This window comes from Malaclemys terrapin, chromosome 11 (assembly GCF_027887155.1).
Source record: "Malaclemys terrapin pileata isolate rMalTer1 chromosome 11, rMalTer1.hap1, whole genome shotgun sequence".
Lineage (NCBI taxonomy): Eukaryota > Metazoa > Chordata > Testudines > Emydidae > Malaclemys > Malaclemys terrapin.
In genome coordinates, this window is record NC_071515.1 from 50165776 (window position 1) to 50180000 (window position 14225).

Sequence of the window (14225 nt, forward strand, 5' to 3'; positions counted from 1 at the left end):
GAATTACTAAATAGAAAGTGATTTTATTAAATACAGACAGTAGGATTTAAGTGGTTCAAAGTAGTAACAGACAGAACAAAGTAAGTCACAAGCAAAATAAAATAAAATGCACAAATCTATGCCTAATCAAACTGAAGACAGATAATCTCACTGCCAGAGATGCTTCAGTAAGTTTTTCTCAGACTGGACACCTTCCAGGCCTGGGCACAATTCTTTCCCCTGGTGCAGCTCTTGTTGCAGCTCAGGTGGTAGCTAGGGGATTCTTCATGATGGCTTCTCCCCCTCTCTCTTCTCTTCCCCCCTTTATATATCTTTTGCATAAGGCGGGAACTCTTTGTCTCTCTGGGTTTCCACCCCCCCTCACTGGAAAAGCACCAGGTTAAAGATGGATTCCAGTTCAGGTGACATGATCACATGTCACTGCAAGACTTCATTACTCACTTGCCAGCACACACATATACAGGAAGACTCACAGGTAAATACAGCCATCTGCAGACAATGGGAGTCATCAAGATTCCAAACCATCATTAATGGTCCACACTTTACACAATTACAATAGGCCCTCAGAGTTACATTTTATATTTTTAGTTTTAGATACAAGAGTGGTACATTTATACAAATCAGATGATCATACTCAGTAGATTATAAGCTTTGTAATGATACCTTACAAGAGACCTTTTGCATGAAGCATATCCCAGTTACGTTACATTCACTTATTACCGTATTTTCTCTAAAACCAGCTCAGTTACATTATATTGACTTATTATTAAGTTTTTATAAAACCATATAGACTGCACAACGTCACAGGGATGTGGGCCACGAAGGCAGCCGATTAGGCCTGCGCCCGAGTCGAGTGTGCCCTCACAATGGGTGGCAGGGGACACCCGCCAGTTCATAACAGGAATGGATGCACAAAGTGATCCAATTGGACAGCCTCTGAGTGGAAATCAGCTGGCCCCTCGCGCACTCAGCCAAGGCAACGAACAGTTGCGAGGACTTTCTGAATGGCTCAGTCCATTTGAGGTAGAAAACCAGAGCCTGCCACACATCGAGCGTGTGGAGATGGTGCTCCTCACTGGACGCGTGAGGCATGGGGCATAGGACCAATAGAAAAATGTCCTGACCAATGTGGTTGGCAGAAACCACCTTCGGGAGGAACGCGGGGTGCGGGCGGAGCTGGACCTTGTCCTTATGAAAGACCATGGCTCGGAAGTCAGGGCCCTGAGCTCCGAGACTTGCCTTGCTGTCGTGGTTGCAACCAGGAAGGCCACCTTCCATGAGAGGTGAAACCAGGAGCACGTGGCCAGTGGTTTAAACGGGGGCCCTGTGAGATGAGCCAACCCCACTGTGGGACTGGGGGACTAGAATACGGAAAAAGACGGTCCAAACCCTTAAGGAACCAGCCAATCATAGCATGGGAAAATACTGTGTGGCCTTGCACCGGCAGATGGAAGGCCAATATGGCTGCCAGGTGCACCCTGACCAACGAGGGCACCAGGCCCTGGGTCCTCACGGGCGAGGTAATCAAGGATAAGCTGGATTGGGGCGGTCACCAGAGAGACGCCCTCGTCCGCTGCCCACCTAGAAAATCGGGACCATTTCGCCAAATAAGTGCAGCGAGTGGAGGGCCGTCTACTTTTGAGGAGGATGCGCTGAACCTGGTCCGAGCACATCCGTTCCTCTCCACCTAACCACTGAGAAGCCACGCTGTGAGGTGAAGAGCCGCTAGGTTGGGGTGGAGGAGGCAGCCCTGAACCTGAGAGAGCTACCGCCAGGCCTGCGAGGGTCCTGTACCAATGCCGCCTGGGCCACGCCAGGGCAATCAAGAGGACCCAGGCCTTGTCCAACTTTATTTTCTCCAGGACCCTGCTGATTAGGGGGAACGGGGGAAAGGAGTAGCAAAGCCAGCCTGACCAGGACAGGAGAAAGGCATAGGAGATAGCACCCCTCCCCAGACGCCCCCCGGAGCAGAACCGGGGACATCGCCGGTTCTGCCGAGTCATGAATAGGTCCACCTGGGAAGTTCCCCACCTTCGGAACAGCTAGTGGGCCACTTCCAGGTGGAGGGACCACTTGTGTTGCAAGTCCCTGCTCAAGCAATCCGCCCTCTTTTTCCAGGTGCCTGGTAGGTGGAAGGCCGTCAGGTGGATATTGTGGGCTAAACAGAAGTCCCACAGCCTGAGGGCTTTGTGGCGGAGTGCAGAGGATTGGGCCCCACCCTGCCTTTTGATATAGAACATCGAGGCTGTGTTGTCCATGAGGACCCTTACTACTTTGCTTTCTAGGTGCAAGCAGAAGGCCATAGATGCCAGCCGCACTGCCCCGAGCTCCTTGATGTTTATCTGTAGGGTCAGGTCTTGAGCTGACACAGACCTTGGGTCTGAAAGTTCCCCACATGCGACGCATGGTCCCGACATATCAGACACCAACCCAGGTGCGACGTGTAGGACACCAGCTCCTACAACGGGACCCCTTGGAGCATGTTTGGGGTGGACCACCACCATAGGGAGGCAATCACAGAGTCCGGCACGGTGAGGACCTTGTCCATCCTGTCCATGGCCTGGGAGAACTTCGAGGCCAACCAGAGCTAGAGAGGCCTCATCCTGAGTCTGGCGTGACGGACCATGTGCATGCACGCAGACATGTGAGCCAAGAGTTCCAGGCAAACCCTGGCTGTTGTCACTGGGAACCTTGTGACTGAAACTATGAGACCTTTCAGGGTCTCGAACCTGTCTGGCAGGAGAGAGGCCCTGAGCGATTCTGCGTCCAGGAGCGCCCCGATAAACTCTATGCAGTGGACCAGGACTAACATGGACTTGGCGTTGTTTACCTACAGGCCCAAGGCAGTGCACATGGACAGGAGTGCCACGTGATGCCTCACCCGTGACCGGGAGGTACGCTTGACAAGCCAATTGTCCAGATAGAGGAATATCTGGACTCCCCGCTGTCTAAGGTAGGCCGCTACCACCGACATGCATTTTATAAACACCCTGGGGGCAATGAACAGACCAAACGGAAGGACCGTGAATTGGTAATGATTCTGTCGCACCATGAAATGGAGGAAGCATCTGTGCCCCTCAAATATGTGGATGTGGAAGTGGAAGTACGCATCCTGTAGATCGAGGGCAGTGTACCAGTCCCCGGAATCCAGGGAGGGGATGATGGAGGCCAGGGAGACCATGCGGAACTTGAGCTTCACCATGTATTGGTTCCTCAGAGGTCCAGGATGGGCCTGAGCCTTGCTTTGGCCTTCGGGATAAGGAAATAACGGGAGTAATACCCCTTCCCCATGAACTCCTCAGGCACCACCTCTATCGCTCCTAGTCCTAGGAGCCGCCCCACCTCCTGCTCAAGCAGAGCTTTGTGCGAGGGGTCCCCCAAGAAGAATGGGGGCGAGGAGTGGCTGGGCAGGGAGGAAGTAAACTGGAAGGTGTAACCCCGTGGAAATGGGTGTGGAAGGCATCTGGACATCCAGAGAGGCCTGTTCCGAAGGGGCCAGGCAACTCCACTCAGCTTGAGTCAGAGGCCTAGGGCCCAGTGGGGAATCGAGGACTGTCCTATGTGGGCCTAGCCTCTGTCCCAGATTTCCCTCAGTGCCGCTGTGAAGAGGGAGTCTTCTTGGCCCTCTTGGTGTGCCCCGTGGATAGGGAGTGGTGCTGACTGGTTGATAGTACCGGAGGGTCGCTGCATACCGACACCGCGGTGCCGGGTACTGGTTTGGAGTGGCGTGCCAGGGTCGGGGTCAGTGCCAACTCCATCAGGATGGCCTGAAGCCTAATGTCCCTTTCTCTTTTGGTCCGAGGCTTAAATGACTTGCAGATCTTACACCTTTCACTGATACGGGTTTCTCCTAAGCAGCGCAAACATTCTGCATGTGGGTCACTCCTTGGCATAGAATGCCTGCAGGAGCCGCATGACTTAAACCCCGGGGCGCGGAGCATGCCCCGGCCTGGGCTCACTAACTAACTAAACAGCTAACTAACTACAGGTACTAACGTTGAACAGTTAGTGAACGAACAGTTCTGGGGACAAGCTACAGTAAAACTGGACCAGAGCAGTTCCAACGCACCTTCACTGGTGGCAAGAAGGAACTGAGGGTGGGAGGAGCGTGCAGCTCCCCTTATACCATGCCAGGCAGGTGCCACTCCAGAGGTTGTGGGGGGCACTCCCCCCTATGGGTACTGCTAGGGGAAAAACTTCTGGCACCAGTGCACCTGGTGAGCATGCACATCTATTGTGGAATACACATGAGCAATCACTCAAAGAAGAACAAGGTTGGGCCCTAAAACTTTGCCCCTGTACAGGATCTATTAAAAGAAAATTACAACATAGAGGAAACACTCCCTAATACAACAGTATATTTAATATACAATGAAGCCTGTATTAACAGTCACCTGTGATCTCTGCTCTTAGTTTGTTACTCCCTATTCCCATGAGAGTAACTCCATATTATTCACACGGTGCTATATGGCTCCCTGTTGCAACAGAAAGGTATCATTAATCATAAAAAATAAAAACAATTGACCATTTTTTTAAGATTGTCAATTACCTAGTGAATGAGGATTTAGGGCAGCTTGTGGGACACCATCACATGCTTTAAATAGCTCTCTCCTCTGAGTGGAGACAGGCTGCTGCATTGATGAGGCATGTGTAGCCTTTTGTGTCTTTCACACCTGACACTACATATAGTGCATTATAGATGTCCAGCTTGGAGATGGCAAATTCACTTTTGTAGCTAAATCACCATCTGAGATTAATGGACAGCGAGGAGTCTTGCCAACCAGATACGGAGGATGTTTTGAGATTGACTGTCTGCATATCCTCTTCAGGATCTCAGTAGTGAGTCCAGCATGATGCCAAGGCTGCAAATTATTCTAACCCTTTATTGGACAAATAGATTACACATCCACTGAGGAAGAAGGTGCACAGCAAGCTCCAAGGATTAACTCATCCACTAACAGCCAAGGTCAACACAGGGTGATTTAATACAGTGCTTCTAAAAGCTACCATTTAAAAGCAGCCAAAATCTTGTCTTGGGAACCTTTAGCTTTTGAATGGAAGCCTAATGCCATAACTTCTATAGTGTCTTCCCATTGACTGACACTGTACATTTTTAGAAAGATTTCTTCTAACTAGTGTCAACAACTAACTTCCCCCATACCTCAGCGAAAAGAGAATGCAGACATTCCTTGGGTTGTTCTGGTTTTCATTTTCAGTTCTCCATGTTCATGGAAGGACCGATTCTGCTTCCCTTACCCATGTTGAACAGTACCTTGAAATCAAAGAAACTATACACAGAGTCAGGTACAACTCAACATGAGTCATGGTGGCAGAGTTAGGCCAGGATATATCAAAAAATCCCTTTGATATTATTCACCAGTGTTGAAACTCTGCCTTGATAACACCTACTCAGATGCCTGAGATGCTTATAAAAGTCTGTTTCAATTAGCTAACATGTTCTCCAGTGCAGGTCTCTGTTACTAATAAGTAGGATGCATATAATTGTTTGACAAGAAGTTCCTTTTACTTTCTCTTTATTGTACAGGGATATATATGTCCCTGTTGGTGGTACAGTGGTAAGATTTTTAAGGCAATAAAAGTGTTTTGAATTCTTAGACTTCCTACTTGCCTCATTTTCATAAAATATCCCATCTGTTTCTCTTCATTTCGCTGAAATATTTTATTACCACCTATGTAATGATTTGCAGAATTGCTGTCGGAGCCTATACAAGGCACTGTATATTTTGTGCAGAAAGCAGAATACTGCTCAGGGATTTAACAGAGTTTGATGAAAGCATATAGGTATCTCTTTCAGTGGCAGTCTCTGACCACATTTATTGAACTTGGAACCTTGCATTATAACTGATCTGAAGACACGGCAGCTATTTGCAGTTAAATGAGATACTGTGACAAGTGTACTGTTTTCTCCAAGAGGAGGCTTAAAAGCTCAAAGTTGGACATCTCACCATCTGTCTCACCTACTCTTTGGAGGCCCCCTGACACTTTTAAGTAATCTTTCTTCACATAATCCACTTTTGCAGTCACTACTAACCACAACACTTCAAGAAGAAGGGGTTTAAATGAAAATCTTGACAAGAGATATGTACTTACTTTTCATAATGGCATAGCAACAAAGAACAAAGGGAATCTGCCAGTTTTTATTTTCTTGATTCCTCTGTGCCTTCACAATCAAATATGCTGCTTGTAGGGAATATCAAGCATTTTTATTGATCCCACTCTAGATGACTAGCATTTTGGCCTAGAGGCCTTGAATTGTCCATGCTTTCTGTAACTGATTGCATCATGTACTGGACAGTTTTGAGATGGATATACTCCACTGGATCTAATTCTGGAGGAGTAACTTCAGTTTTGGTTAGTTAGTGTTATTCCCATCTTCCCCCTGTACATACAACTTTCATCTTTTTTGAGCTATTGTTTCCAGGAGCTAGGAGCTGTACAAACACAAAATAAGGCAGAATCCCTGCATTCTAAAAAGGAAAAGGAAACAGACAGATGGAGGGCAGGTGAAAAGGGAACAACATGCAAGTAAGATAGTTAAGTAATGCTTAGCCATATTCTGATAATACAAATGCTTTATAAAGATAAGATATATAGAACTGTTGCAAAAGTACCCTACCGCTCACCATAATCAGTCGCTTAGTTTCTCGTGGGCATCTTTGTAGAAATGGTTCTTTAGAAGAGACTTGATGCACAGAGGGGAGGGCCCTGCAGACCAGCTTTAAAAGGGTGTTCTGCATGTCAAGGGTAGCATTGTAGAGGGAATATATACGATACTTGCAGAAATATGAAACAGGGCATTAAGGCTGGCATAATTGGTGGAGTGGAAGGGACAAGGTGCAGGGGGGATGATGCAAATAGAGCTAAGGACAGAAAAGTAAGGAATGGCAGGGAAATGAATGCAAGTTAATTCACTGATAGTGGAAAGTACCACATCAGCAACATTGGAGGCTGCAGTCTTCTATCCACTGGGCAGGTACAGGATGGGCGCTAGCAACTAATTCTTCTCTATACTCCCCCTACCGTGTGCTCAACCAGATAAAGCAGAGTTTGGGCATCACTCCCTTTCAGACCTCCCTCTTGGAACTGCCAACCAGTGGCATTTGTGATGGTAGTTTTTGTGACAGTCACCTTTATGCTGGGAAATTGGACTGAACCTACCAAATTTACTCTACATAAACCACAAACCAGATAGCAGCTTTCAGTCACTATTGACTTGGAATGGACTTGAACTGGCCAACTGAAACTGATTCTAGAGTCCATTGCCAGTCTCCTGAAACATCCAGTCTCCAACTGGACTTGGCATGTGTGATACTTACTTAATTGGCCTCTCAGAGTTGGTAAGACAACTCCCACCTTTTCATGCTCTCTGTATGTGTGTCTGTGTGTGTCTGTGTGTATATTATATATAGATATATATCCATCCTCAATGTATGTTCCATTCTATGCATCCGAAGAAGTGGGCTGTAGCCCACGAAATCTTAATCTCAAATAAATGTGTTAGTCTCTAAGGTGCCACAAGTACTCCTGTTCTTTTCATGTATGATACAGGAGAGCCTATAGCTTATTAGGGGCCTGTATTATTTTCCTTGTCATTTGGACCTAATCAACCTAATGCAAAATAAAAATGCAAAGCCCAAAACACTCAGAGCAAAAACCCTTTTACTCTAACTTAATCATCAGTATTTGGTCCTGAAGGGCAGATCCTCTTTTGGCAAATTGTAGTAGTGCCATTGACTTCCCTGACCCTAGGACAGTTTACATCAGCTAAGGATCTGCCCTATGGGGTGTTAGCTATTGTTCTGATTAGCATAGCTGTGGTATTCAGCACCAACTTGAAATGCATACTTGATTATCTCTGTTGGAATGTTTGGGGATGAATGCAACTGTGCATATTTTAGCTTGCATTATTGGTCCTTTCTCAAACCCAGTTTTTAAAGTATCTGATATAGAATACACAACACACAGAATATAATTCCCCCAAAAGAATATAAAAATCCAGAAACAAAGACCGGAATAGATGATCATTTATGTCATAATGATACTAATGATGACAAAGACAAAAAAATGTGCAAATTGTATATGATATAACCTGTTTCCCGGTACCAAAGCTACATTTGTTAATCAATAGAGCAGTGTGCACATCAGGTACATTTTATAAATTCAGAGTGTTTCTTGCATTTTCTTTTTCTGTCATTCTATTGTTAAGAGGACACAACTACCATTTACCCCTTTGGTAGAATTCACTTCTGTGAGTTAAACAGCCATACGGAATTAGCACAATTCTAACATTATTTTTGATTTTAAGTGGCAGAAAATCATTGTGCCTGGGATAATTCTTAACCTAACAGAATGACCTCTATGAAATATGTCCAAAAGTTTTATGACCCCCCACCATGATAATTTAATATACTTCTATTGTTTAATCAGAAAACAGATACATTCCAAATAAAGTAATATAGTTTACAACAAGATACTGTAGGAAATAATTAGGTTGCAAGTTCTGGAGGCTTTAATATGGTTGAAATTATATAACTATCTTTGCATTCTTTGTATGGTCCTATTAAATGTACTAGGCATTGATGTGGCTGGCTGTCAGGCAGCAAAATGAAAAATAGTTTTAATAGCTGCTCTTTGACCTGTTTTATATTTTATGTCAATTATAACAGCACACAACCATGCATAATTATGAAGCATAGACGCATTAAAATGTACACATAGTTTGTGTTCTTATGGCAACCATTGCATTAGGATTTAGAAAACAAACTGATGACTTCCTATTGTTATAAGTCATCTAAGCATTAATAAATTAGTATTAAATATCTAAGACAGATTTGTCCATCAATCTGTCTTGAATAATTTTAAAATATTTCTTTTGAGAGAGAAATGGACAAAATCCATGCCTGAATGCACTATATGTGCCATCTGTACAATTTCTAAGAATACAATAGGTAGCATCAACCAGTAATAGCAAAGTAACATTGGCAAGTACACAGATTTGTCATTGGAGCTGCAGTTTTTAAATGATCCAATTTAATCACAGCAGGAGTTTCTTTCTGGCTCCACCTCCGCAGTCCTTGTTTTGGAGCATTTAGGGCAGAGGGAATTGATTTTGCAGGGGTGTGGGAGGCATGTGCTAAGCATTCTACTCTCTTAAGTAAATTGATAACAATGATGGGAGAGAATATCTTTGTAGCATTTTCAAAATTTGAGCTGCTAAAGGGAAATATTCTATGATGTGCCTAAAAAAAGAGACTGCATAAGAACATACAGAATTGTTCCTCAGATTGTGTTCCGAGCATGATGTCAGAAATCATCTCGAGTGCAACAAAGAAGAAAATGTGGGTGTATTTACACTATGAAGATGTCAACACCAAGACTTTGAGTAGAGATGCTCCAACATGAAAGACTCTGAATCTGCATCCTGGAATGTAGTAGAGAAGACGCAACAAACAACAGTAATATAGGCACATTATAATTGCCACATTGAGAGGTAAGGTGAAGGGGATGAGTCTGGAATAATTTCTCTTTCTTATTGCTTTGGAAAGAAACTGAACAATCCAGAGGGAACCCTTTATTATTTCATGTGTTGGATACAATATTTTGGGTGCATATAGACTTTCCAGTCCCATTTAAATTTCTTTGACAGATAAATATTTCCTTTTCCAAGCATTGTTTTAGGAGTAATGATGAACAAGTATAGTCATTGCATATTTCACCAAAGTATAAATGCTTCCATTTTCTCAAGAGTCAAGATGGGTGAGGTAATATCTTTTATTAGACCAATTTCTGTTGAGAGAAACAAGCTTTCAAGCCACACAGAGTTCTTCTTCAGATCTGGAAAAGGTACTCCCGGACCTGAAGAAGAGCTCTGTGTGACTCAAAAGTTTGCCTCTCACCAACAGAAGTTGATCCAATAAAAGATATTACCATGCCCACTTTGTCTCTCTAATATCCTGGGAGCAACAGTGCTACAGCTACATCCCATTTTCTCAAGTGAGGGCATGGGCTCATGACTAGTGTTGTACAAGCCAGGTTATTTACGTGCTTAAAAATGCCTGTGGGCGATATCCAGGAAATCCAGAAAACTCTTCATCTGAGAGTGGGACCCAGGGAACCCAGGAAATGTTCTAGTTTTCACTTTGACTCTGTGCCCATCACACTGTTCTCTTTCAACATATGTAATAAGGAAAAAGCTTACCCATTGTATAGAGCAGTGGTTCCCAAACTTGTTCCGCCATTTGTGCAGGGAAGGCCCTGGGCGGGCCGGGCCAGTTTGTGTACCTGCCATGTCCGCAGGTTCAGCCAATCACGGCTCCCAGTGGCCGCGGTGCGCTGCTCCAGGCCAATGGGAGCTGCTGGAAGAAGTGTCTCAGCCCGCACTGGGAACCACTGGTATAGAGGTGTTGTGAAGATGAATTAGTTATGGGCGAATCCTTGGCCCAAACCCTATAGGCTGGGAGACCCAATAAGCTGGATAATGGTGCACTTTTGTGTTACAGAGGCACGACTGGGTGGAAATGTGGGGAGCCCAACCAGACAATCACATCCTGAGTACCACAATTCTGTGCTCCCAGGGGGTTACCATCGACTCTAGCACATGTGGGGATTTTAGTGGGGAACATGTCGTGGATTCACATTACATGGCTTCACTACTGAACTCAAGCACCACCTCCAGGGGTTCAGAAACAGTGTGGGACTCCTGCAGCCTTGGTGGTATATTAGTGACCTTAGAGCAGCTCTTCCAGTATTACATTGTCTGAGGAGGAGGATTTCAAAAACAACCACAACAGAACTTCTTCCTTGTTCAAAGCCCATCCAACTTGGCCAGACCATCCAGTGTTTTAGATGTCACAGAAAGAGCTGCCAGAATGCAAAGAGTAGGAGTGGAAAACATGATCTTCCACTGAGGTTCATATCTTTCGAGACACAAAAGAACTCATGGTTTTGGAGTGTTTCAAAGAGTCAGATAGCAGGGCTAACATCCCATACAGTGAGTGCTTGGTAAGATAAGTTGTTCAGTGCTATAAGACATTTTGACAGGAAATTAAATAACAAATAATTAATAATGAACTCATTGAGAAGGCCAGAATTAGATACTATAAAGGATTTAAACATAGAAGCTTCAAATTTGACCCAATAAAGACCAAATATATTTTGTAGCATGCTCCTGAAATTGAGAATCTAAGAAATGACTCCGTTTCCTCATCCCTTTCTCTGAACTGACAACATCTCTTTAGCGCAGCTGCTGGATTTCAGATCATGTAAGTAGCGGACTTTTTTTTTTTTTTTTTTAAAACTTGCTGATTTTAAAAGTGCTTCCTTTACCTTAGCATCTGGGCTGTGGCAGGCTGCCAGACAAAGCAAGTTCCAGAGGTGTGGGCTCTCCATGGAGAACACTCCCATTGGGTTATTAAATGGAGTAGTGATTGAAAAAGCTTTATCCCCATTGGAGGCAGATTCCATAGAAAGGCAAACTTCCACACCATTCATTTGATTGACAGGGTGGAAAAAAGCCAGTGTCATAAGGATTAAGAGGTGATTGAATGTAATATTGAGATTTATATAGAGCTTCGCCATTTCTTGATACAAAAAGGAGAGTCATACTGCACTTCAACTAAGCCCTAATAGAAGAGAAAACTAAGGAACACCCCCAAGAAATCTAATCCTTTAAACACAGCAGGCCACACCCTTTAGAAGTTGTGGTGGTTGAGCATGAAGCAAGTCTAGTTTTGTCCATACCATTGCCCTGTCAATTTAGAACAGCTTTGCAAGATGGACGATCCCGTTGGGATCAAGAGGCACGTCTCAAGTTTGTTTGTTAGGACTTTGTCTTTGACATGATCAGTAATCAGACTCACAGGAAGCAAGCGTTTCATTTGCTAAGTCACCAGACTTCTACATGAAAATAGCACTGACTGAGTGAAGTCAAAGTCTGGAGTCTCATTCAATAGCTGACAGGGCTGCTTTTCAAGGGATATTACAGGATTTTGGACTTCCAGTATAGCATCAGAGGAAGAATTTTTCTGTTTTATTTACTTGGCATAAAACCTTCTGCCTGTTGGAAGCCTTGACTTCAGCTTTCCTCACTCCATACCCTTAAAATTGTCATGCAAGCTTGTAAACAGGAAGCTCCCTCAGTTACCTCAGAGTGGTTTGAACAAACTAACATCATAACAAGAGTGTTTATGGAAAAATGCTTGAGCACTGAAGCAGAAAGGGCTTAGCACTGATCAGACCTTTCTTCCACCTTTATTCTTCACTGTTCACATTGAAATGCAAATATCAGCGCAGGGTTTCCACTGGCGTGCCACTCACAAATTGAAAAGCAGTTTTTATCTATGCAAATGTAAGCATGGTAATTGAAGTTAATCAATCAATGCTAGCTTTCACTAAAACCTTGAACATGATTGAATAAAGTAATTATCATTCAGCAGAAAATGATGAAGTTGTAGACAGCATGAACCTTATTAAAGGAGGATTTTGAGTCACAATGGCTTAATTTAGCTAACAGCCCAGCCTTAGCCCAAGCAACACACTACCCTTGCTGTCTAGAATTGTTTTATGGAAAAAAAAGGGGGGGCTTTTTTTTTTTTTTTTTTTTTTTTTTTTACAGTGCTGGATTAGTAAAAAGTACTTGTTACACTACAAAGGATAAGCCATAATTAACATCCTTCTTTACTCTAAATAGATCAGTGAACAAAGATTGCTATGACATCTTAGAGGTGCCCAATAGCAACAATGGGCTATTGAAACTATTAATATACTTTAAAATAAAAAAAAAAATGAAGAAATGTAGCAATTTCAATGTATTTTGTGAAACTACAGTTTGTAAATTCATATGCTGCTTAGAGCAAGCTTACAGATTTCTGAATGTAAAGAAAGATCATTGAAATATGTAGTATCCTTTGCCTAACAGAACGTAAAACTGTATGTGCTAAAAAATGGAAAATGTATTTTGTTATTTGATTGAGAGGTTGCAGTAACAGGACGTAGTTAGCAGTTAGTTGCACAGAATACCCATTCTTTCAAATATATCTCATTAATAGCTGTTTTGCTGTAGTGTCTTACAGTACTTTACTTGGCTTGGTACACAGAAAAACACCCACTGTATAGTCCTTCTATATAATCCCATTTTATATATATTAATTTACCTTTCATTTTTGATCATGTGTATGTATTAAGAACAAAAATGACATTTTTGTGGTTTTTTTAAAAACAAATATTTTGGACTTTTCAGATAGAAGGTTGCAAATTATTTCCTAATAGCATTCCAGTAATTTGTAGATGGGCCAAGAAAAAAGCCAAATCTTTGGATAATGTAGATGTTAGGGTGAAGCAGGGTAGAAACTCATGAGGAAAAGCAGCTTTAAAATTTATTTTTTAAACACAAGAGTAGCTGGCAATGCTTAGAATAGAGGGCCACAGCAGGCTAGTCAGTCTTAAGAACCCACAGTAACTACGAGATGAGAAAAAAATTAAGATGAGCATAATCAAACTAATATTGTTGAACTTTATAATCTCCTAACGAAGTTTCTCCCCCACATCAATTAGAAATCTTAGAGAATGTATTTTGCATAGATTATAGCTATGCCATTCATGTTACATTACAGAGCTGTTTACACTGTTCCACTGAAAAAAAGCAGTTGTTTTTCCCAAGGATCTCTCTCTCTCTCTCTCTCTCTCTCTCTCAGCAATAGAAATATACTCTGGTCTGAAGCCTGACATTCCCAATCTGATCCTTGCTGAGTATTTATCTTAGCACTTATCAACCTGTTAGTTTTAGTTTAGCTGTTTTTACACAGTAGAAATGCAAATAAAGATATTAAAATTTTGTGTTTCAGATATTTAAAATGTCAAGTTCAAAAACTGTTTAGATTTCTTTATGAAGAAATTTGGCAGGTTCTCAGTCTGTGCTGTATACAAGACCAATTCAATCTTTTGTTCACTTACCTGTCTAAAATATTTAACTGTCCAATCTGAACATTTGGAGATCAGCTGCTAACCTAATATCTGGATTTCAATATCAAGACCAACACTGTCATAATCTGAACTGAAATTATATAAAATGATAATTAGTGCTCTTCTGGTTATCTACGCCCTTTTCATGCTTTAGAGAGAGTACCGGCAATGAGAAACAGAACAACTCCTTTGGTTTCTGTCTAGTAGATAAATAATGTGCATCTAAAAAAACCTACTTACTAAAA